The following is a 24,245-nucleotide window of genomic DNA, read 5'->3' on the forward strand; positions in this document are numbered from 1 at the left end:
ATCTCGGTGATCTAATTAAATATTTTCCTTCGGCCTCAAAAAGACGCTATAAAACCATGGAATTTATTATCCGACAATACAAAAAACAATGTAGCAAGGCTTAGAAATAATCACTTTTTTTAGGGGATTGTCGTAACTTTTTGGAATGACTGCATTAAGACTTGTAAGTGGAAATTTTGTACCCGGGGCAACATCCATTTCTATTATGTTATTTCTATATGTTTACTTTTAAATCGTTGATTTTCTACGATACTTTAGTTTCGTAATCCTGTTGTGTTTTTGTTTCTATATCATTATAATTATAGGTACATGTATATGTCTTCGATTTTAGTTATTGTCTCAACTATATACTAACTTTTCACCTGATAATATGTTATCAGGTGGATTTTCTTCATAATCCATGTGTGTGTTTTTAAAAAAATTATCAAGTCATACCGGTGAATAGATGTTTATATTACAGGTCTGAAAAAGGAAATTAACTATGAGCTGTAATGTTCGCTTATGTTGTAAATCAATACAAATTTCTTTTATTTATTTGTATATTTACTTATTTGTGTATGTATGTATACAATATACATGTAATGTGGATGAATAAAAACCTTGAAAAAAAAATGGTCGGTTGTTTCAGTGGCTTAGTTTCTGGTTGAACAATAGGATAGAGTGGGTATTGATCAAATTTCATGTCTCTAACCCTTGTAACGTCTCTTAATCTACTCTGCAAGGCAGTTTTTCTTTGGCCCACGGTCTTTGACATTTACATTAACGATTTAGAGGATATTTTTCCGGAAGATATATTTTTGTACCCAGATGATTGTTACTAGATTTCTTAAAGGGAATGATACTTGGAGAAAATTTATAAATTATAGTAAATGTGTCTTGCTACCATTCCCAAAAAAAAAAAAAAAAAAAAAAAGGAGAAGATTTACATCCACTCAAGTCTTACGTTGATAGATGATTACCTGGACTTCAGCGTTTGCACCTCTTGTGATCTCAGATTTACAAGAATATATGTTCCTGATATTATAAAGTCAAGTAAACTTGGGAATCATTAAAGGAAGTTCTAAAACCCGTAACCCTTTGTTCGTATTAAAACTTTGAAAACTTTATGTCCTCCCGATCTTAATGTACAAATCTGGAAATTTTCATGATACTATTTGATTAAATCCCCGGAAGAGGTATAAGATAAGTTTGTGTTGATTTTTCCTTCGTTGTGAGATAACGACAACTATCCATGCAAAGTCAAAAGACTTGGCCTCATCCCTCTAGAAGATAAGTGCACCATGAAGGATATGATTACTCTCCAGATAATTTTAAAGAAAAAGATAAATCTATCTCCCCTCCCTGGATACTAAACAAACACTACTTCGTCCACGAAACGAGGCTCTCTGATCATAACAGAATCCACCTCGCATAACCAAATATAGACACTTTCAAGAATAGTTTTCCTTATAGATTGAGTAGTCCCTGGCATTATATACTTCTATGCTTTCATCAGGGAAGTGAGGCATTATTTTCCTCTTTTTTTTTAGTCACATATTTATATATATTTTATTTACAATTTAAATTTTTTGTTTGTATCTTTGAACTTTTACGTTATATTAAAAATTTGAGTATTCTTGCTTAACAAAAACTACTTTTACTAACACTGATAGTTTTTAAATTCTATAAATACTAACTATAAATCGACTGTTATTGGCTTTTAATATAGCTGCTGTTTGTAATAAAGGAGTATACTTCTTTCTTTTTATACCATTTTTTTTTCCTAATATACCTGTATTAAAACTATACGCCTTCACTTTTGACCTTATAATTGACCTCTTTTATATTAATTTCCTTTTTGCATCTCTGTATTATGTCAATTACAACATGTTACAATTTGAATGAATAATTAGCTCACCAAATACCAATCATGATGAAAAGGACAGAGTATGTGAGACATACTTTTACAATAGATACAATAAAAATGTTCTGTACACCTATGTAAGTAAATATTGAAGACTGATTCACTAAGAGATAAAAAGTATGCTTACAAAGAGCATTAAATAAGTATCGTATTATTGTTGGTATTTATTGGAGAATAGATATGTATATACTCAGTCGTATATGACAGGGAGTTTCAACTTTACGTATTTCAATTTCCCCTCTTTGGTATCTACTATACTTGTTGCATCCTAATAGCAGGAAAGTTATTACTAATAGCTACATAGAATATTTATTAGCTGTTATTACATTTTCGTCGCTGATAGCCGTAATGGTGAAGTATCTCATGTTAGAAAGAAGACCATAGATAAGAGTTGATAAATTCTTCAGCATTTACTTCTTTCTGAAATTTACTTTTTGCTTGGGAATCTGAACAGTGTTATTTATTTTTACATGCTGTTATCAATATTACGTAGATCTTGATAAAAGAATATGTAAGTATAAAGTAACCACTTGAACATGCGCTCGTGAAAGACGGAGAATAAAACAGAAGATAGTTGGAGGAATTATGAGCGTAAGTCCTTCATGGACTAAAAGTAAAATTGAGGATCGACATTGGAGTAATCCCTACCTATATCCTTACTAGATACGAAGTATCAGGGATTCCATTGGAGTACAACATACTACTTTATTAAAATCATCAAATTTTATTGGTTTTTGTACTCTTATAAATATTTTTAAAAAATGAATTGAATTTATTATAATTAAATATAAATCAGAAATAATTGAGAAAGCATTGCTCTTACGATATTAACAATTTCCCTGTGGGGATTGAACTTCCCTCTCATTTAAAATCTTTGATATATGTATTGTATACATATCAAACGATTTAATTTTTTCTAGAAAGACGATTTTTATGTCTAAGAAATCAGATAATTTGTATCAACATTTAAAATACATTGTTAAATTCAAATCCTGTATACTTGATGTGAAATGACTGTTTCAATAATTAATGCTTACCTTTCTAAAAATATATAAATCAATCCATTTAATAAAAAGTAAATCTGATAAACCATGTTAAGAATATACATAATTTATATCATGTTTATTGTATATTCATACAGGGTGCGTAAGCTATATATGTCACCACATTAGCGCGTTCTTTTTGGCAAACACAGGAACATAGGTAGCTAATTTTTTTGGTAGTTTGTTCAAAATAACTATTGCTCGAACTCTGTGACTCAGTTAGATGTTCGTTCCTAAGGTTAGGAGTATATTTGAGGCTTTGAAAGGTGATTTTGAGACAACACCTCGAATGAAATCTCAAATGGCTCGAAAACAATTGAGACGACTACATATCTGCGTACTTTTGGCGTCCAAACTTGCCGTATTTGAATTTTATGGATTTTTTGGTGTGTGTAGGAACGATTGAACGACAAATCAACCAAACCCCCTGCCACACCAAAACAAACTTATCAGCCGGAACAAGAATGAACTCCAGTATATGCCAAGGGACCAAGTGGCGGAGACATGAGTTATTTCACCTTCGTGTAGAGGTTTTGGTTGAGACTGGAGGTGATTTTACTGAATAAAATAAATCAGAATCCATGAACATTCTAAAATCTGATTGTATTTTTTAAATTTGATAATAGATTGGAGAGAAAATTGTGCTTAAAAAATCATTTTTGTAGCACAGATAGTTTGCACACCTTATATATGTATACTACTCGTCTAAATAAAAAATGGATGTATAATAAAAATTATGCGGATAATATTTTGTTTAAGAGCTTTCCAATTGATAGAAGATGAAAAAGACATAACTTACATATTTCATTTACTACTATTTTAATACGTAGAGCTCTTCAGGGATCCTGGTTTCCCGGAATTCTGGGTGTATTATAGATGTTTTCCTGCCTCTAGTCATTTTAAAATACAGGGCTCTAAAGGAAGTTTCACCTACTCTACACACAAAAAAAAATCCTGTCCTACAGTTTGAAAGCTTCGGGTACCCTCACATAAAAAACAAAAACAATAAGGATGTATTCCGTTACGCTTTGTACATGTACAGAATGTGTAAATAGTGTTTTACGCATGCATGAGAGTTATAAGCTGAATTAATGGCTGTGGCTGTAAATTTACTAAAATAAAGCAGAATTCAATCGTATTATACGATAATACAACTGTGTCACATGTAAAGACAAACTTAGTATGCATAAATTGGGAACACTTTTCGTTTGGACAGAATTTACTCTTTGCTTTTTGTAATTAATAAAATGTTGTTACATATTAAATAAAGAAAAAAGGAACTATATATATTTTAGTGATGCGTGATTAGACTTTTTTCCTACGGGAAAGACATTGTATGTAACAGTTATACAGCCCTCAGCTCCACCAAATTTTTAGTTCCTTCATTCAACCAAAAAAAATGTAACCCCATCCTCTCAGATTTGGATTATTTTTGTCACATAAGCTCATATTCATGAGTTGATCAAGTGTATCAAAATTCAGCCAATATTTCTAAGTCGTTCATGAGATATAGATATTCGTCACAATCCCTTTTTAAACAAGATTAATGCTCATGGCATTCTCTCATGGGCTGCTGCGGTTAACATTGTGACAGCTAAGCTGTTCTCCTCCCAAACATTATTCAATTTGCCAAGATAACCACGTTCATTTTCGGGTTTTTTTTTACGTACTAGGCGAAGGAATAAGATTTTCCAATCTATATAATCTCATTTACCGATTGGTCCATCAAAATCTGAGCTCTTTGAATTTTAAACTTCAACAAGATGTCATTTATTTATTAGCATTAGTATTTCAACAAAATTAATACTATAAATAGATGTGTGTCTGAGAGCTCATCATCAATAATAAAGCTACCCTTAGCGGCAATGATAGCTTCCAGGCGGTGGTGGAAGTCCTATCACCCACTACGAATGTAGTCCTATATTAGAGCGTCCCAGTGCGGGGTAGCATTAGCTTTTAGGGTTTTTGTGTTTGGATGACAGATACTGCAGGCCTTCCCCCAGACATGCATCCAAAAGATATACTCCAGGGGATCAGCATCAGGGTTGTAGGAGAGTAAAAATTGTCAAAAAAAGAGTTCAAAAGTGACCTCTCTACCCTCAAAAACTCTTTCCATCCACTTTTTTGATAGTTCTCTGGATAATCTTAAAATGTCTTATGTATACTTAATATATTAAAAGAAAAACATCAATCTGACAGTATTTATTATTCACAAACGGGATCCCGGGGGATGATAAACCTATGTAATAGATAGTTCCCATATTGATTATTCATTCATTCTCTTTACCCATAGGGGTATTTAATGTAGTCCAACTTCATTATATACTTTTTTTATTTCCTTATATGGTGGGTGATATATTAATATAGTATGTAGGAAGAAGATATATCCAATATTTTTCTACGTCCTTAGGGTGTATAAATATTATATTAATTTTTCAATCACATTACACTAAGCACGCTAGACTTTCTCTTTTTATATAAATACCTTTTTTAAGTACTCAATCGGCTTTATTAGGTATGTGTGTAGCATGGTTTGGAATTGATGATTGTCAAAGGAGTTTCATTACTTAACTACATATTTCTCTTTTTCAATTGTCCATTAAGGAGAGAATGAGATAAACCATCACCGAGTGAAGGAAACAGATATCATTTATAGTTCTAATGATGATATATGTCTTATATCTAATCATGTTACTAATGGTAATAGTTCTTACATATGAACGTATGAGGGCGGCGTGTTATCATGTGTGTGTGTGATAGAATCTGTGTCTGTTTTCTAATGTGAATATATTTTGACATCTTTTTTTATTGTATTCCTGTTTCCCTCATAATGACATATAGATTATCATAAATATAGGACTGTCTGTTTGCTTTTACTTACAGGGTAGTCCAGATAAATTGGAAAAATCATTAAAGGCTCATAACGAACGAACTAGATGTGGTAGAACCCTAATTTCTTCAATCATATGAAAACTTCAAACATTCATTTATTTGTAATGAGATCCACCTCTCTTGATAACCTCGGCCAGAGGGCGCCAGAAGCTTTGACAGGCACGGGCGACAAGTTGCGGATCCAGCTTTAACATTGTGCTGGTTTTGAGTTATAATTTTGGTGCAGGTTATCAAGAGAGATGGATTTCATTATAAATAATTGAATCTGATTAAATGTACTTTTCAAACTAAAAAAAAATGTGTTTACACCCCATCTAAAATTTTCCCTAATTACATGGACCACCCTGTACATAACTCCTGATTTAGCTATATAATTAATCCATCCATTGTTTCCAGTAGGAGTATAATCATGGCTATAATGATTATATTCATTTTTTTTGAAGCAGGTATTTCCTTCTAATCCCCCTAATTTCAAAAATGCAAAGATGATCACAAATATTTAAAGTCGCATAGTTTTATGATGACATAACTTAAATGAAAAGTGGGTTACTCCATATATGCAATATATAAATGCTAAGTTAGCAAAAATATCATGAAAATGAGAAAATGTCCTATAATTTTTTTATATCATATAAACTTTTACTTTATTTATAATTGGGGTTGGGGGATAAATCTGTTTATGTTTTTTTTTTTTAAATTATTGATAACCCTTCTGTACCAGTATTATTTTGTTACACATCCAAAACCTTTTCCAAAAATGTATAACTCATGATTATTACTTTAAATTTTGCCCCTACCAAGTTCAAAGGAAAAAATATTTAAATTTTGTTTTTTTTCTTTAAATCTATATTCTGCCTACCTTATAAACATTAAGTATATGTAAGAATATATTTATATATATATCATATGTATGTAGCCTTTAAAAATAATTTCAAACAGTAGAAAAATATAAAATGGGAACATACATAAAATATTATTGTAAAAAGGTTAAAGAGATAAGATGTTTATTATAGGTATGAAATATTGCTATTTATAGTTGATATATTTTATTCATAGAATTTGTCAATTTTTCAATGGTGAGAGTTTATGTTCGATCCGTTCTATTGCCCAATAATGTTTTAAGCACAATAACTTATTCATCAGCAGTTTTGTATCTCCTTTTCTTAGTGGGCAGAGTAACTTGTATTCTAAAGAGGAGCTCAGTTTTGGGAAGGAATTTCGAAGATTTTCTTGCAAATAGGACTTCCATTTTTAATCTCTTTTGTTCCTTTCTTGAATTGTTTTGACTACTTTACATATAAACATCTATCTCACCAACCTTTGTGAAAGGACTACCTTCTTCTTTCAGTTTTTCTAAAAGGATTAGTCTTTTTTATTCTTTTTCAATTTCTAAGGCTTCTTTTTCAATTGCAACTTTTCTGAACCTTTCCTTCATTTCTTCACTCTATGTCATTTTTAGCTCTCGTACCTTTGTTGTCTCCTCGTAAAAGTTTCTAAATGAAATAGTAGATCCCGTTCTTAGTTTTTCTAAACTTTTGGAGTATCAGTCTTCTACTTACAGCTTCAAGTTGTTTAAGCTTGTGAAGTCGGTAATCCCCCTGTCCACACATACTTTCCATGGAAATATTAGTGACAGGAAAGTCATCTATATTGACTGCCTGTTCCTGAACAGGATACTGAGCAGGGAACTCATGGGAAAGGCTGTAGTCTCTTCTATGTCTTCTATGTTTGTCCTGCAACTGATCCATGCTTGCAATCAAAATCCAGATCTACCATAAAGTTCTTTACGAACGCTTCTAACATCATGTATCTCTCAATCATTGGAGTCTTTTATTAATGGCTGAACTGAATCCAGAACTAAGTAGCCCAGAATAATTGACCAGCTTGAGTTTGAATATTAAACATGTCTGACAACATAGTGGCAAAACATTTATTATAATGTGTGGAATCGAGCATGTGGGTATCTACCATTTGATATACTTCCTTTGCATATTTGCCTGAAATATCACCTAAAATCTGAAACATCAACTTGAATCAGACAAATCCTCCTTTGATTCTCCTTCTACTCTTATAAAAGGCAACGCAAAAAGTACATTTTGATCAATGTGTATGCCTGGAACAGATAACTTCCCAACACTGTTCTTTGTTGAAATATCTGTGGCATGAGTTATCATTGAACCAGATTCAGAAGCAGAGATTCTATTATCTTAGCTATCAAGGTAAGACTCTTAGCCTCTATTAACTCATCAGCATGTCTCAGATTCATAGGATAAGGTAGTGTATCAAGATCAAAACTTTGTTTATTTTCTCCAAGTAATTTATATTTTCTATTAAATCTCCCTTTCGCAAGAGCTTGAAAAGCTTCAGAAGTAAAGAGACCTAGCCCTTTCAAATCAGCCGAAGTATGATATATCTTGTCTCTTACTTTTCGTTCTGACAATCGCACATGCTGTGTGGAAAGTGGAATAATATTTTTGGATGAATTAATATCATTAATGTGTATAAATATCTTCTTCGTAGCAATTGAAAGTATTTTTACAACGGCTTTTTTGTATCTTTTCATCATTTATCATAATTATTTCTGTCTTTGTCTTCTCATCATGGCATGGGATCTACGCCTATGTTACAGGACATTTTTCTTTCGGACTGCATATCTTCTAAATATGCATGTTCATTTATCGACATTGAGACACCAAACTCTGATTCAGATACCTTTATCCTATCAGAATCAGTTGCAACTATATCAAATAGATTATCTCTCTTATCTCTATGCGCTTCATAATGTTCTATTGTAGTTCCAGATTTTCTTCCTGCTCTCTACCTTTTCTTGCCTTCCTTTATTCATAAACCAATCTTTATCAATCTTTTTCCAAATACCAGCTGAAGTTATACAGTAAGTAGTGTCATGATACCATACACAGTAGACATGATTATATACAGCATTTTTGTAAGGTTGGATGTACTTACCACTCTCAAACAGATGCCTCAAAGCACCTATGACATCTCCAGGAGCTTTGTTCCATATGAAAACTTGCCCATAAGTGGAAAATCAAGATTTGGGTCTAGAGAAGACCTCGGAACCTTTTTTTCTACTTCGGCTAGCTATCACTTCGTTATGGTCCTCTTTATAAACTAAAGATAAGCTACACAGAAAGTAGTCCTACTTTTCAACAAATAGCAAAATGTTTCCCTAATTCACAATCTCAGACGCACTCAACAACTGAGTCTAGATGGGAGACATCTATTATTATTAGTCAAATTTACTAACTATTTATTAGTTAAGTACACCTTACTAAGGGAGCAATTTTTATGAGTTTAGATCAAAACAATTAGTCTATTATTTGTCAAGTAGCATGGTAGGGACAAATTTTTCTTCAATAACCATGTAAAATACATTTTTGCAAATGTTTTTTGGAGTAGTATTGGATGGCATTGGTGGAAGATTGTTTTAAATGTAATTTGCAGCTCCTCCAGATAATTAATCAAAATAATTTGTTGATAAAAATTGATCATAGTTCTTCAAAGAATACAAACATGTAATCCAGATTCAATTTTTAGAAAAATAATTCAAGTTGGTTTATTGTGCTGACAAACCACATTTGTACTTACAAAAAGAAACCCATTCATTAACCCAAGAACCAATACATTAATAAAGACTAATGTGTTCATATTTAAGAGAAAGTATCTCAACAAAATGGAGCTTATAAAATAATTTGCATAAATTCCCATTCACTTGGAATTCCAAAATAAGCGTTTTGTTTTAATGTAATAGGTCTATCTTACTCTGGATATACTTTGTGTTTCTTTTACTTTTATAGCCGCACAATATGAATGTGTGTTTTACTACTCATGAGCCCATTGTAAATAGAAAGCTTCAAAAATAAAATTTATAATTTGAATACGATTATCCCTTAAATATTAGGTTGAGTCATAAATAAATTGCAAGTTCCTTAACTTTCCCCAATAAACACCAGATAAAAAATATTTTATATGTCACCCTTTAGTGTAAGAAACTATTTTTAGTTTCATTTGGATATTACTGTATTATTATAGGTGTCGATGTACATGTCAGTCAAATGTATTAGGTAGTCATTTCAGGGCTGCACGCTGAAAAACTTTGTTTTCCACGCTATCTCTTCCTCTACCGGAATATGGGGAAATCAGTCACGGAGATCTACACCAAGCCCTCCAAACCCAAGTCATAAATACTTTGTGAACTATTTTATACTGGATTAGAGACATTGATGATTACAATCTGGAGAAGAAAAGACGTCCAGGAATCCTGAAGCGACTCAGAACCTCGACATTATCACACGTGTTTGTGACCTTATGAACTCCAACCCTCGACTGAGCACTAGAGAAATTACAGCGGACGTTTGTCTACCCAAAAACATCTTTTTAATAACTTCAGAAATGACAAAATTAAGGTGCAGGATATTATGGGGTGATGGAACAACGCAATATCTCACGCAAGGAAGAATACACGGGATTTCCCAAGCCGTAAAGATGAACGAAGTGTTAAATAGCCTCCCTATAGCCTCGACCGAAACTTGAATGACAATTTTGACGCCCCTGAAGAGGTTCAGGTGTGCAGCAGACGATGAAAAAGGGGGGGGGGACAGAAGAGGAGCTCTTGAACCCAATTAAAAACTTACTCCCACGACGTGATTGCATCCCAGAGAGACTATGTAATATGATATTATAGTTATTCAAGCGTTTTTATGAAAAAGTCGAGTTTTTTTCTTGAACAAACAAAATATTTATGACTCAACTTTATATTAATCTTGATCAAGCCAAAGCCGATCATAAGTTGAGTTAAATATATATATTTTTTTTTTTTTTCATTTCTATAATTTATATATATATGTCAGTATTGATTTTCCATATGTACATATGAAGTGAGCGAAAACAAAACTACATAATTACAAATATTAATCTCTCCTTTCTTCCTCATTATTTGCGTTCTTTTTTCTTTGTTAAAAAACACAACACAAAACATTAGTCAGAAGAAGATTTATTTCATCTTTACTCTGGAGGTTTTTATCTCATGTTGTAAAAGTAGATTCATCCATGTATTTTTTTATATGTATTTGTAAGAGATGTTAAGATAAAAGAGTCTCAGTGGAGACCTTAGTGGCATTAAAAGATTTGTTCATTTCTTTTTTTTATATCATAAATGTCCAATATCATTAATACTAAAAAGAAATATGTACTGTAGACACATTAAAAATATACTAGGTTATATAATCATTATATGATCTTGAGGGGGAAAATATTTGATTCAACTCAGACTTCTTGTTTTTTATATACCTTTTATATTATATCATTGATTTTTAATATAAAAACTTACTAGGGAATCAATTTATGGCAAAATAAAACCTACTTTTTAATAATATGGATTTTCATTACTCAGATAAAAGTCTAAAGAAGGTGTTAAGAAGTGCAGAGGGAATATTTAGTTATAGTTTTAATTTGGATACTAATACAGGGTGCAACAAAAAAGTAATTGTAACCGGATTTATTCCCATAACCCCAACATTTTTAAGATCGTTGCAAAATGTCAATAAGAAATTTTGAATTAAAATAAACCATCCATAATTATAAAATAAGATATGGTGCTTATTAAACGGTGCATCTATCTATAAAAAAGAAATGACCCTCTAAAATATCTGCATAAAAAGTTGTGTTAGGATGAACAAAAAACATTAAAAAATCAGAATGTATAAAAATCCCCAAGTTCGGTTTATTGATTGTATGAACAATGGGGGACATCACCTATCGGATATGATTTTTTAAACTTTGCAATAGAAAATTGTAAATACATAATATCGATATAAACACAAGTAAAAGTTTTTGATTAATTAAATTTGTTTTGTGACAGAAAAACTTTTCACTAACGAAATAAATTAGGTTACTCAAACAAATATTAAATATGTATTGACTTAGTATGATACAAAAGTACCTTTCGTCTATTTTGCCAATAGCACTACTTAAAAATGATGATGATATTTCAAGTGTTTATTTTTTATTTTTTATTGTATACTTATTTCTTACTCCACAAAGAATATGTAGATACCATGTGACCTTACTCATTCATTGCAAATCACGTATCTTAACTTTATTTATTTATTGTATCATACTATTGTTTAGATAAAAATAGTTGATAATACTTTTTCCTGGAGGATAATAAACATATAAAAACTACAGAATCAGTAATACTTGAATTATTAATTAACGATATCATTTTCATAAAATTAAAACTATAAATAGATGTGCGTCTGAGATGTCATATTGATTAATGTGCAACCCTTAGAAGCAATGATTGACTCAAGGCAGCGGAAGAAGGCCTGGCTCCGTCTATGGATGTAGTATTCTATCATTGCGTCCCCTTGACTAAGCCAAAGGGGTTTGTCGATTGGGTCGACATAAGGGCTGTAGGGACCCAAAAGTGTCAAAAAAGAGTTCAAAAGACTCATTCAAAAGAGTGTTGTATAGGAGATATTTTTCTTTCATTGCTGGTGTCAAAAATTGCCTTTCTACCCTCACCAAACTCTTTCCAGCCACTTATTTTTGTTGCTTTTCGGGACAGTCTAGTGTGTACCCCGAGATCTCTTGCATATGCTCCCATGGAGTTGAGGGGATTTGTATGGGTTATGTTCTTTAACTCATCCGGGCCACGTTTGGTCTTTTTGACAGTTGCTCTTCTTCCTCTCCAACGTTTCAGCTGACAGCATATACAATGGTCCTGGAGACGCCCAACTTGTTGGACTGCACGAATGGAAATTCGTTGATCACGTTCAAGTGGCATTTTCTCTAGTTATATATAAGCTAGGGAGCAAATGTGTGTTTAGTTTTGTAGCTATTTGCATGCTTCTATATATCGAAATATGAATTAATTTCAATTGCTCCACCTTCATTAATTACTGAGTTAGTAAGTGTTCAGATTTCAGTGGGCAATCCAGTATATGAAAAAAAAAGGATTTGCTTTGTCATTTTACCTTTTATCCTATAAAATACGGTCTATTCATAAGAAGAAATTTATGAGAAAGGAAAAGAAATTGAATATTCTCAGTTTCCAAAAATATTATAATGTAATAAAACACTACCTAATAAGGACTTTAAGTATACAACAATGAATACATATCTAAAGTCTTACCTAATTAATAAAGGGGTATTTGGTATATAAATGGCTACTTTGTATATCATATGTAACGTATACAATATACATTCATATTAATCCCAAGGAAACCATTATTTTCAAATAATAAATGGGATTCTTCTTTATAATAAGGGAAATAGCGAAAAAAAAAAAATGCCCCTTGTTATCAAATATCCATGACTCATTTTTCATCACAAAAAGAAAATACTTTCACAAAGAATTCTTTATACTTAAAAACAATCTCAACATATGCGTATAGTGTTTCCTGCAAAAAAAAAAAATTGTGTGGAATACGAATATGGCAAACAAAAAGTACATCTGTTGTTTAATAACGACTTTGAGCATTTGTAGAGGTAGGACTTTGTTTGTTGTTTTGGCATATTTAGCGTCAGTTAAAAAAATTGGCATCGATCAACAAAACATTTATTCCACAATCGTGGAAAATGGAGAGTACCCTTTGTCTGAAAAATTAGGAAGGAACTGTGAGAGTATTAAGGTGCTTATGAATCAACAGCAAAGCACCACTACAACAAAAACGAGGTCGTCAGATTTTTTTATTATGCTTTTGTTAAAGCCAGAGTTTGGCCTCCACGCCATTTGGTTCTCCACCCCCATGGACTTCTTTATTTAGGGTGCAGTTGAGCGATACACCAACAGATCCTCCTGTGATACAAAATCCGAGCTAATGTCCAGGAACTGGTATTTTTTTTGGAATTTGCTTATGGAGAGTGCCATCAAGAACTGCTCCAGTTTTTGAGGTTGAGTTGAGGCCTTTATTGACACCAAAAGTGATTGTATTGTATAATAATAATACAATTTTTTATTATTCAGATTTCATTTTATATTTGTTTTTATTAAAATCAAATGATTAGTTTATTACAAAATCCGTTTTAAAAAAACAAAAATATATTGGTTTTTAATAAGCGGCTGTACCTTGTACGTATTTGTTCTAAATATTAAACTCAAAATCTGCTCCTTCCGACATTCCTTTCTGTCTATCTTCACTCCTGTTAACTGTCCTTGTAAAAACTTCAAATTTTAATACATCCTCTTTAGCTTATCAGTTGAGCTCGTTCAGCAAAATTTCAAATATATTTCATAGCTATACCTATCTAAGTATTGGGGCATACAAATAAACGGTAATAATTTGTCATTATTCTTTATTTTGACATATTTAAATTATTTATTTATCTTATAATGTATGAACTTTTATACCTCAAAGATAACTAAAATATCTAGATCAATTGTTATGACATAAAACGAAATTACTTTCATAGAACAGCTTTTGCTTCTGATTCGGAAGTTACGGACAATTCATCATTAGTATGTAACTTTTTTTAACGGATTATATGATCGAATAATTAATTCATTATCTGTGTACATGGTCCATCTTATTTTTTCTTAATGTTTAGAACCCTTCGGTGTAGGTGAGCATTAAAAAAAATATAATAATGGCGTATTTATTTAATATATATATATATGTATTATTATAAAATAAAGTTATGGTATAAACTTCAAATAACATACCAACATATATGCTTAAAATAAATTTTGAAATTGTAAAATTTGCGAAAAAAATGGCAAAACACTGTTTTGCAAAAAAAAATTAAAAAAGTAGATACAAACCTTTTTTGACATTTTTAAGAGGAACACAAACTTACCAATATTTTTTTGTACTTACAAAAGCAAAAAAAGTTATAAAGAATAATGTCTAAAAATTACCCTCGATAATTGAATCATTTTTGCAAATATTGCAAAAATTATGAAATAAAATGTTATTGAAATTGATAATTAAGTCCAAAATTTAAGATACATAGATAATGTATATTGACATTGAATTATAAAAAGAGAAAAAAATAAAAAAAATCGAAAAATTATGCAGAAAATGACAAATATTTTGTTAAAGATAAATTTTTATTATTCAATTTATACACAAACAATTTTCAAGGCAAATTTTTACAATAAATTTATAGCTTAACCTGCTATCTAGTCTCCTTGAGCTCTCCCAAAAACAGTTTTTGTGTTTTGGGTTTCGAATAAGCCCCCATATATGACTCCCTCTCCCAATGTTAATCGGCCTCATTTGTCCATCGAAAGGAGACCTCATAAAGCAACATACATACACAAACTCTATTATATCTACAAATAATCAAGCAATTTGATCATAAAAAGCTCATTTTATTCTATTTCCTTTTCAATAGAATATATGACTTTACATTTTGGTAAAATAAAAAGCATATTTATTGACTCCAAGCTGTAACTTTGAATTTGTAAAAATAATGAGTGTCCTAAAAAACCATCAGTACCAAAAAAGATAGACTCGTCATCTCAAAGTTATTCCCACTTCTATAAACTCGATTATCATTTATATACAAATGGGGGACCCAAATTTGGAGTATCATGATTCAATTAAGAAAAACGTAATTTTTTGGGAAATCAAGAAGAGACAATCCATAAACAATTTTTAATATGTTTAAATAAGCTATATTTTTTATTCAATATATTCTCTTTCACAAGCAATAACAGCCTCGACACGCCGGCGAACAGATAAACATCTCTTGACGATGAAGGTCCTATTCATGACGTACTACTCTGTCATGATTGCGGGTCAGAGCTAATCTCAATTTGGATGAGAAGTGTGGCACCCATTTTTTCTCCAAAACACTCCAAATTGCAAAGTCCGGAGAGTTTAGCTCAGGGCTGAAGAAGGACCACATGGAGGTAAGTCAAAAGGGAGTCATATTAATGCTGCAGAAGTTTTGATTCTTCTTGTCTCTATGGGGCTGTGATGTGATAGGCATTCCACATATTGATGCCAACTGTCTCTGCAGCCTTCTTGGACCTGCCACTGAAGCAGAGAAGATCACACAGGAGTGCCTTTTTTGTTGTCACTCCGACATTTTTACACATCGAGATATGGGGCAAAAACAAAACTTGTTTATTTTTGTTGCAGCTGTCGTTTGATTGCAAAATAAAGGCTTGCAATTAAAAATAACAAAGATAAAATCGTCATTAAATGCTACGGAAAGTTTTGGGTCCCCACTATATATTCTTATCGATTTGGTAGTTTTTGAACCGATCATAGCTACATACATATCCACCGAAAAAGAGACAACCTTTTGAAGAATGAGGACATATATACAAAGACACAGTTTTCGATCCCAGGTACACTTACAAATAAAAATTTTTACTTATTTGTAACTAATGCGAGTATTACGATTTAATGATTGAAAAATTCTTTATTGATAAAAATCATTTATATTTACTTTTACAAAAAGAAAATTAAAATCCTTTTCTAATTTTAATAGTACATGATACTTTGATCAGGAATCAATAAAAAAAATCTCCTTAAATCTTGTTTTGAGGAATTTTTTATTCTAGTTTTGAGTATTTTTATAAGTTTGAGTTAACTATTGAGAAAATACAATTTAAAACACCTTATTTTAAGAATTTTTGATAGACATGAAACAAATTTTCCAAATGTTTTTATGCCAAATGAATTCATAAAAAAGCAATATTATTGGTTTTAATATTTCTTTTAGTGTTATAGAAATTGCTCAGGGTTATTTGTATAAATTTTTTTCAATCCTAAATTTCAAATTGTATATTTTTATATGAAAAAAGGAAATGTATAGATTTTTTATTCATAAAAATATAAAAAAAGGAGTTAAATATATATTCTCATATCAACCTCGTGTGATTTATTTCAATAAAAATTGATTTCTTTATAACAAAAAAGTCACTTACTTAATAGTTTCGTTTCCTTACAGCTCATGTTTCAATCAAGTTTTTAGCATTTAAAGCTTATGTATATGTTAAATTGCAGTAAATATACCTAATTTTCAATGACAAAAACAATATTTTTTTTAGTTTTATACATTCATTCATTAAAAATACGGTAGTCAAATCAAAGTACCTTTTTTTACGTTCCTTTGAGCATGAAGACTTTTAAAAAGCAAAGCATTTAATATTCTTATACTATTTGATATTCATGCCATGAAAAAACATTATAATCCAAGGAAAGAAAGTATATGTTCGTTGCAGATAGTTGAAAGATAAATTGTACACTTATTTGCTTCCAAATTTTAAAAGTTTTGGATGCCAAATCATTAATAACTTAGTCTTATCAATATATTGATGAAATTTTACTTCATAACTAAAAGAAATTCGGATTATATCAATATCGAAATATTGGGTAAAAGTTATTCCGGAGTTGCCACTTTTGAAATTTTAGTGCCAAAAATATTTTTTTTTAAATATTTTATTAATGGAATTATTTTTTTTATAATCCCCTCACTAGACAAAGCATTTAAGTAACTTTGGTTAAATACCAGTCTCAATATAAAGTTCTAGAACATGTTTGAGGAAGTCTCGAAGCCTGTAGCTTTATACCCCATTTTTTTAATAATATTCGTTTAAAAACTATGAATTTAATTCTAAATTATAATTATTGCTTCATTTTTGTCATAAATCTCTCGTCTAAAAGACAAAGTAAGTGAATCAACGAGATTCAAAATGAATTTGTTATTGTAAAGTCATGAGAGAATTAAATTACCACATCATTTCCTCTGAGAAGTATTTGCCTTCAATGTGAGTATTTGTACATATGTGTCTCTGCATGTGTTATAAGGGATAAAGACATGACAAACAAACACTATGACCTAATACTTAAGTACATGTGTATGCAGGGTCGTGAAATACAATTGGAACAAACTTTGAGGTCATCGTGATCCCGTATGAGTGCATCAAGGCCGAGTTTTTTAAGATCATGCAAGAGTTAAGGTATTTCTAATAAAATACAATTCTGTTTGCTTTGAGTTTTAATTACTTGTCGAGATGAAATGGTCCTATCTAATCCCCCGTTATTTGATAAGTCTAAACTAGCGCAATTAGTTCGTAAATGATAATTGAAACCAATTCTGGGGCCTTTCACAGAAGATCAAAATTATTCTTCATGAAGTAAAATGATCATTTTTACATCATAAATTCATATAAATGCCAATATTACTTTGTAAAAGTTCAAGTAGGATAAAAGTTCCGAAATACCTATTGTTTGAAATGTTACCACACGGTTTTATACATATTTTTAAAATTTTGAAATGTTGTCAGTAAGCGTCAATTCCTTGTAAAAGTACAACACAGAGAAAAATGGAAAGCTAAGCCAAATCAGGCATCCTTTTTGTTCAAAATGTGTAAATTCAAAAGTTCTACAAACGCTAACACTATATTTTTACATAAAATCAGTAATATCAGCTTCCTTTATGAACAATTAAGAATTTTGCTTTATGAAGTAAAATTGTCACTCCGTGAGTGAATAGAGGCAGTGATTGAGGCCCATAGATATATTATTGTACATCAATATGCTACTACAAAAACCGAAAAAAACTGTCACGAACCATTTGTTCAGCATCTGGATGAGATCAAAAAATTTGTTCCAATTGTAGTGCTCAGCCCTATACAAACATAATTCTGGTTTACTTCATAAGATCAGATTGGAAGTATTTCATTCAAGGACAAGAAAGGATGAACAGTATTAAGTTAAATAGTGAAAGTTAAAAAAAGTTTTTGAATTAATTCGATTAAACTTAATGATATTCATTTGGTAGAGTAGACGTGGGGCTGGTTTGGTCGATGATGTAAGAGACGACTTATAAAATAAGTAAGTTTATTTATATTTTTTAAAGAGTGCTCCTTAAATTAATTCCCTTCAAGTAAACATACTACATGAACTTATTCTAATTAGTTGTCTCATTAAATAACTTGGTATAAATTAATCTGTTTTTCACTATTCTAAAGTAAATAATTATTTGTTTTTGAAGAAGAATTTTTTTTCCCCCCACTCACTGACATAATATGTGTTTTTTTTTATGGTTTTTTTTTAAATAAGTCTCATTTTCTTCATTACTATGACTTATACGCAATATTAAAAGGCATTGTTTGAATTCATAATGAGGACTTTGAATATATTACAATATGTACATATAACAGTATACTGTATGCCAAATGCCCTCTTTGAATCTTTTCAAAAACATAAACCCATAAATAATTGTAATAATTGCAAATGAAAGTAACCTCCTGCTTATATGTATAAGAGATTGTTGAATACGCGTGCAATGCTCTTTTTATTCCCATTTACATATATACGTGTGTCAAAATGTTGCGGTAACACAAAAATAAACTTATTTGTTTGGAAGATTTAATGTGTTTTTATGGCCAGCAGGAAATAAAAAGTAACATTAACATAAATTTAGAAATAAAAATGTTTTGCATTTGTAGTAAAAAAACGAAGTTTATCCTGTACTTGACAAAGGAATTGGCATACTAATTCCAATTCCTTGCTTCCAAGCTTGTTTCAAAGTGAGGGATTGATTCTCACGCTTGATTTACACAAAAATAATTAGCATACGTACATTAGAACGATATTTATTACAAAGAGAATGTACTTTAAAAATATAAAAGTTTATTGTTTTTTTTTTTGCATGAAAGTACATGTTTATATGCATTCACAATTAATATCCAAATTAAGCCAATTTTACTATATATATTCTGTATAAGTTGCAATTTGTATAAGCAAATTCTGCAAATGCATTATTTAATTATAACATGGTTCATTCTAATTACCTACATTGATACTGTCATTTATTCAAATTAATGGTTATTAGGTATTTAGGAGTAATGTAACTGTGGGCATTTAAACTTTATAGTGTGCCACAGAATACTTATATTTTAGTAATTTGTTCCAATATAGCTAAACATAACACCAAAATATATTGTTCATACATGGAATATTCAATTATTGTAATATCTTGTAAACTTTTATTTGAACTTATTCATCTCATTTTTTTCCTGCAATTTGTACAATTTGATTATACAAGTTGCGATTTTGTACAAATTGCATACAAAAAATGAGATAAATAACTTTAAATAAAGTATTTACAGTACCTGGGATGAGAATAATGCAATAATTGAATATTCATGAATGATATTATAAATGGTGTCCTTTCTGACTATTTTAATACAAATGACTAAAATATAATTAGTCTGTAGTACATTATGAAGATCAAATGCCCAGGGTTATATTATACATGAATACATAATGCTCCTGTAGTTTTAATAGATACAAGGAAATGCTTTCATTAGAAGGACTCATCTTTTAATAAAATAGTGCATTTTAATACAAATAAATTAAAACTTGTACAATGTTATTATACAAGTTAAAACTCGTACCAAATCAAAACTTGTACATAACATATATATAAAAACATAATAAATCATAACTTTAATGGTAATTCCTAGTGTAAGAATGAATGACTGCTAAAAAAAAACAATTTTGTTATCAACTTACCGAGGAGTTGTTGTCCACTCACTTTGATTCGATCAAATTCTGTTACAATGTGGTTCTTTATGTGGATGGTAGATGCAATAGAGTCAATAAGTGTTCTTCAATTAATTTCGGATTGTTTGAGTGAGTGTGTGTGTGTGTGTGTAGAAGAGGCCGTTCTCTCTGAGATAAGAAAGTTGAACTGAGAAAATATAAGAAAAATAAGAGAAAAATAATATGAAATGACCGAGAAAATAAAGGAAAGAGTTAGTATGCTTCGGAAAAAAATAATACACATACAATGTTCTCCCAATTTCTCTTCGCAGCCGAAGGAGAAAAGAGTAAGTACACATTCATATCGCCTCTCCACCATACAAAACTCCCTTTACGACTATGTCTGTACGAATATAAAAGATCATTTTATGATTATATTTGTATTTATTTTTGTCAATGTGCTGAGGACACTGTTAGATATGATAAAAAACAAAGCATTCATTGAATGATTTGATTATTCTTAGTACTCATTTTCACCACCATGTATGTATATATATAAATATATGCATACAAAGTGACAAATGATCTTTAGAATAAAATTAAACGCTTTGTATTTGTCATCTAAACAACACAGTAATTAAGAGAATGTAACAACAGATGATGATGTTCCCTTTGATATTATGAATGTACATATATATTAGAGGGGTTCTTAAATTTGTCTTTATCAAATGGCAAAATTTTCCTTAAAGTAAAAGTTGAAGAAACAAAAATCGAACCGTTATTGATAATAAGGTAAGATTTAAATCAACTTCATCAATTATCAGGAGTATTTTTGAACTAAATTATACTGAGTGTAAAGATCAAATCGGTACACCTTTCAAAAATCTTTAAATTGTCATCGAGACCGCATTTTTGGGTAGATTTACTTGAATATTGGGTTGAATTGTACAAATGAATATTGAAAAAACAGGTCATTTGATGTATCTGATTCCAGCATCAATCACAGCCTGGATCTTAGTCCGAAAGGAGGTGCAGTAGTTGACAAAGTAGTTCCTTGGCATGTTATTGATTGTCTCTTTGTAGGAGGCAAACAGAGAGTATTTGATGGTATGATATTTTCGATTTGTTTTGGACTCAACGTAGATCATGACAAAATAATCCATGAAACTAAGATCTGGACGGCTGAGGGCCATATTTCCTTCCCTATGAAGTCATAGCAGTGCACATTCAGCCACTTCCGTGGTCTGTCTCAAAGTCCAGTCTCCTGAAGAGCATTAAATCTTTTGCACGGTCCAGATTGGGGCGCTTGTCCAATTTTAAACCTCCTGATTAGAAATCTCCTAGTTGTTGTGGACAAAAAGTAACGTAATGGAGCAACGCCGTTCTTCTTCTGCACATTCAATCTTCTTTATATCTGAAGTAGCGATCGCCATGGGCCCAAAATTTCAGAAAGTGTATTACAGTAATAAAAAAAAAGACCCCATCAGTCAGCTGCATTATAGCAAACTCACTGGCTCACACAAATCCAAATTTGATCTTAATGCCTTATACCTAATAATATCCCCAAAAATTATTTTTCAAAATGTGCTCCTTCTGCAGTCATCATTGGCTCCATTCAGGGCCTGAAGTCCTTGCACTCTTTAATAATACTGCCATTGGACATATCAGCATCCTCCCAGTTCTTCAGAGAATCAACATTGCAGTGAGGGATTTTTGAGTTCCTTCTCCTTTCGAACCCCCTATATTCCATAGTCCAGTGGCGAGTAATTTGGTGATGAGGGGGGCACAAATTGCGAGGCTTTCCTTGAACCCAGCTTGTTGTTATATTTGTATGGCTATGTAGAGTTTAGTTGCCACAACAGTAACATCCTTCAGGGTAATTATCATACAACAGGGGCGTCACAATCTCGGCTAGCAAAACATATGGAATCCGTTGCTTTTTTCCTTCCGTTGTACTTGTTTGTTGAAACATTGCAACCAATAATACAGCGTATGAAAGCGGATAAATTTTGATAAACAGAAATATTTTTCATAGCCCAACATCGAGAGTGCTATAATGGGTTTATGGCGCTCTGATTGACGCAGTGCAATTTTCTTACGCATATATAACAGTTTGAGACAAAATGTTTATTGGATGTTAATCGACCTTAAAGTATCTAAATTGCACAACTTCCATAAAAAAGGCGTTTTTAGCTATAAATAGTCAATAAAACTATTTTACAGGAATAAACAATCTTTTAAATGTGTATGAAGAGTTTTCCCCTAATAGGATACCTTCTTATTTAAAAAAAAAAAAAACAATAAAGAAAGTGTTATTGCAATATTGGAATATTTTTCGAGTATTTCCCTCCAACATTTCAGAAAAGCAAATTTATGAACCAGCCTAATTTACATATATGCCTTATCATTTGTCAACTTACTCAGTTGTAAATAACAATAATAGTAATGATGATGGCTCATCGTTGAGAAACATCATTAGGATCGTGGACAAATGACATTTAGATACTATTATTATTTTTGAATACATGACTTACAATATATGGATTACTAGCAAATGATAACCCGGCGTGGCTCGGGCTAAGGAGGGAGAGAATCATACTAAAAATTGTCAAATTAATTGAGCAAATTAAAAAAATATTTCTATATACTAATAATTATAATATGAATGTTTTGTTGAAAGATCCTGATAATTCTAATTTGCTTGGATTCTTCACACTACATCAATCCAGTTAAATAAGGTAACCTACAAAGTCTCATCATAGTAACTCCCCCCGAGAAAAAAATAAATTACTCTTGTTATTGCCTCTTGTAACCTTAGTATTATTATTATGAATATTAAAAAAAAAAAAAAATGTGTTATAACCTTCAAATAACATACCAACATATATGTATCTCAAACATTATATAGATGAGAATACCAATTTATATTTACTTCAAAAAAGTCCCAAATCGAAATTCACGAAGTAAATTGCAAAAAACTTTTTTCCACTAACTTTGCAAAAAAAAATAGTTAATAGCAAGTATTGGAATTGTAAAAGAAACACAACCCAGGCAATATTTTTTTCGTACTTGCAAAAACAAAAAAGTTATGAAGAATAATGTTGTCGAAAAAATAACCCTCGATAACTGGTTCATTTTTGCAAATGTTGCAAAAATTATACAACAAAATGTTCTGGAAATTAAAAATATTTCATTGCACTGTTGAAGTCTCAAATTTTATGTCCAAAATGTATCAGTTTGTGGTATTTCTTTTAAAAATAATTGAAAATTGACGTTTGATTAAAAAAAAATCCCATATTCCATTGGAAGCTCATTTTTTTTTTTGCACCTGAAATAGACGTAACTACAATTTTCACCGATTTCTTTGTTTGCCCATAATATTTTTGATTTAGAAAACAGATTTATTCGTATAGTTGTTGTTTGAAACGCCAATCTCTTTTTGATTGCTAAATAACTCAAACACCTATCTAGTCTCCATAAGCTGCAAAAACCGGTTTTTGTGTTTTGGGCATAGCATAAGCCCCCCCAAAATTGACGTCCCCGTCTTAGCACGTCCGAGCTCAAAAAAGGGACCATAAAAAATTTCAGCTAAGGTTTAACTGTGTGGGAACGTATAAAGGACATCTACACACACACACAATCTCTCTTTTGTATATATAGATTCAACTGTATTTATTTAGTGAAAGCTCAAAAGTTGAACGGGTATACGAGTAATTGTTGTTGGTGGTGAAGAGATAAGAAGGAATAATATACATTGTATTGTATTATCTGATATATATATTTTATAGATATTTCAAGCCGACTTATATGGAAGAATATATAGGTAAATAAAGAATGCCCTTTGATAAAGTAAGGTGATGATAGTTTTATTCTTTTACAACCCCATCGATCAACAATATATATATATAATTTATTGTACTTTTATGACAAAGG

The 24,245-nt window shown here is 30.9% G+C and overlaps 1 protein-coding gene across 1 annotated transcript in view; it reads right to left on the reverse strand.

The window, feature by feature from the left end:
• Positions 1–20,478, reverse strand: part of Cbp53E (Calbindin 53E) — a 79,938-nt gene extending 59,460 nt beyond the window's left edge. The window contains exon 1 of the mRNA XM_040716550.2: positions 20,343–20,478. The gene's annotated coding sequence lies outside the window, so the exon portion shown is untranslated. The remainder of the gene's footprint in view (positions 1–20,342) is intronic.
• Positions 20,479–24,245: the final 3,767 nt, after the last annotated feature.

The sequence above is a fragment of the Lepeophtheirus salmonis genome, chromosome 7 (assembly GCF_016086655.4).
Source record: "Lepeophtheirus salmonis chromosome 7, UVic_Lsal_1.4, whole genome shotgun sequence".
Classification (NCBI taxonomy): domain Eukaryota; kingdom Metazoa; phylum Arthropoda; class Copepoda; order Siphonostomatoida; family Caligidae; genus Lepeophtheirus; species Lepeophtheirus salmonis.